Raw genomic sequence first — 3122 nt, forward strand, 5'->3', positions numbered from 1 at the left:
AAGCAAAAGAGGTGGTGATCGTGATCATGAGCGTCGACAATACCAACATGTCACCGAAGAGAAATACTTGGTTCACGAACAGGCATAACGAGATGTTCGCACAATACGACCTGAACTAGGTGAGACCTCGGCCGTGGAGTATGGTCGTTCATTTTGAAGGCTAGTTAGTGTGCCGGCGACAAAAACTTGTTCATTTTGAAGGCTGGCTAGTGTGCCGGCCACTGACTTTGTTGCCGGTGTGAAACTAGGGGGTGACCATTCTATAAGCCGCTGGCTTTGATGCCGGCTGACATGAGCCACTGCCACTGTCGTGAACTATGGCTGCTGGCATTAGCTACATCTTTGTTGGTTTGAATTTTTCTACATGTAGACGGACTAGATACGGTCGAAATGCATCCGTGTGTTGAGCGCACGATAGACGCATCCAAAAATCTGGATGGACCCCATCTCATTGCCATCCCAACACAGACGAAATCCGGATAAATCAAATGTCCGTTTGGGACCGTGCGTTGGAGTTGCCCTAACCGCCTTTGCTGGTTATCACGTGATTTGTTTCCCTGTCGGATGAGCTCTACGAAAGCATTCAACCCATGGTCAACACTTTTCTAATCGGCGAGGTCATCAACTTTGTACAATGTATTCCCGCAACAACAAAATAACTTTGTACAATGTAGAAATAATGTTTGTTTTGGGATCCCACTAATTCATTCATGCATAGAAATTTTATTATTTTGATTTTATTTTAGATTATGTTTCATACTCTATCTTCTTAAATGATAATATCAATGTCATTAATTCATTTCTTAGGAAACTTTTTTTTGAAATTCCAATATATGTGATCATTCTGGCATATTATAAAAAACACAATTTTTTAAAATTGTGTAAAAATTTTGTCATTAATCGTTTTAAATTTCTATTCATTTTCTTTCCTCTTAAATGGTTATATCAATAACACTAGTTCACTCTTTCTTGTTAACTGTAATAACAATGGCACTAATTCATTCCTTCTTAGGAAATTTCATTTCTACGAAATTAAACAACTATATGCTTATTTTTGAATATTGTAAAAGACACAATTTACAATTGTATGTAAAATTTTCCATTATTTGTTTTAACATATTTTTCATTTTCTTTCTTATTTAAGGGTAATTTCAATTCCTTTAACTCATTCCCCCTTAGGGTTGTTTCTTGTTGTCAAAATTTCACTATTACATTTTTATCTTGCGTATAATAAAAAGTGCACTTTTTGTAAATCGTGTGTAATTTTTTTCATTGTTTATTTTAGTTTTAAATTTTCTTCTTCTTAAAGGGCAATACCAATGCTACTATTTAATTCTTTGGGTTTCCTAAAGCACATCTAGATGTGCTTTAAGTATTACACATTTAAGTCATATGCCCCTGATTTTATGTGAAGATTCGTGTGGATATTTTTCTTTTTCCTCTTTCTTTTTTCTTCTTAGGTTGAATGAGTCACTTAGATGTGCAATACTTAGGGCACATAGATGTGCCCTAAACTTAATTATTTCTATAAAACTTCATTGTTATTATTTTGAATTATTATTTCATTTTGTTTGTCAATGCCACTAACTCATTTCTTCTTAGGGGACCTCTTTGCCATTATATGCTTATACTTGCATATTACTACCTCTGTAAACAAGTATAAGGTGTTTTAGGTCAGAGTATAATATAGCACAATTTCTGTTGTGTGTAAACTTTGTCGCATTTTCTAACTTTCTTTCTTTTGAAAGGGTAATAACAAAGCTACTAATTTGGAGGGCGTGTTGAGATGTGTCTCGGTGGATCTCGTGTGATTTGGTCAGCGTTTTGTCTTTTGTCTTTAGTGTATCTGCTTGGATCCGGTGTAGTTCGTCTGTGTTCGTGTGTCTATTGGTTGGATCCTTCCGATCTACACTTCTATTAATCAGCGACGGTCTGTTGTTGTGCTGCACTGATCCTTTGGGGTGTTAGCACGACAACTTCTTAAATGTCTACTAGAATAAGGCCTACCCAGCTCCGTTGTGGGAGGGACGATGATGGTGACGCGCCTTCGGCTCGCTCTAGTGCTTCTAGTCATCGTTTTGTGGTGGTCTATAAACTTGGATGTTAATTTCTGTTACTTCGAATATTCTTTGTACTGCCATGATGGTTGATGAATAGATTGGAAACTGAAAAATTAAAAACGTGCATTCAGTAGGTAGCAGTATATAATTCACTTGGTATAAGCGTGTGCCAAATCCAAAGAAAATTACCGAACACAAGCTGGCCCGGCAGATCCCCTTGAAAACAAAAACAAATCCAAGCCTAATCTGCAGAAACAAAAACGTGACCGGCCCAAAATCAGAATCCAGTCGCCTGGTCAGTAACCAGACCCTTTATAAATAGCTACCGGGGCAGCTCATGAATTGTCATCAACCCACGTTGCCGAAGCATACATACCATTCATTTCACAAAAAAAAAAAAACATACCATTGCTGTGGTTTAGGCATTGCATTAGCGTGTAGGGCAAACAGGTCGTGTGCAATCCACACCAATGGCCCCACCGCAATGTTTCGACAACGTGTCTGGCCAGAATGGCCATGTGGCGGTGGTGGTAGACACGCCGGAGAAGGAGATGCAACGCCGCAGCCTGCTCGATGCTGGCGAGTTCCGGCGCCAGGGTCACCAGGTAGTCGACTTCATCGCCGAGTATTACGATGGCATGGGCGACTACCCCGTGCACCCCAGCGTTACCCCCGGCTTCCTCCGCAACTTGATTCCCGCGGACGCACCGTCAAGCCCTGAGCCGGACGCGTTCAGCTCCGCGCTCAAGGACGTCCGGGACATCATCCTCCCGGGCATGACGCACTGGCAAAGCGCCCGTCACCTGGCGCACTTCCCGGCGTCGAGCAGCACCGTCGACGCACTAGGGGAGGCGCTCACCGCCGGAATAAACGTCGTCCCGTTCACGTGGGCTGCCTCGCCGGCCGCCACTGAGCTTGAGATGCTGGTCGTGGACTGGCTCGGCAAGGCGTTGCACCTGCCGGAGAGCCTCCTCTTCGCCGGTGGTGGCGGTGGAACTCTTCTTGGCACCTCGTGCGAGGCGATACTCTGCACTCTCGTGGCCGCGAGGGACCGGAAGCTCG

The 3122-nt window shown here is 42.8% G+C and overlaps 1 pseudogene; it reads left to right on the forward strand.

Annotated features, from left to right (window-relative positions):
- The first annotated feature begins 2530 nt into the window (after positions 1 to 2530).
- LOC119300554 overlaps positions 2531 to 3122 on the forward strand; it is a 3377-nt pseudogene continuing 2785 nt past the window's right edge.

The sequence above is a fragment of the Triticum dicoccoides genome, chromosome 5A, assembly GCF_002162155.2.
Source record: "Triticum dicoccoides isolate Atlit2015 ecotype Zavitan chromosome 5A, WEW_v2.0, whole genome shotgun sequence".
Classification (NCBI taxonomy): domain Eukaryota; kingdom Viridiplantae; phylum Streptophyta; class Magnoliopsida; order Poales; family Poaceae; genus Triticum; species Triticum dicoccoides.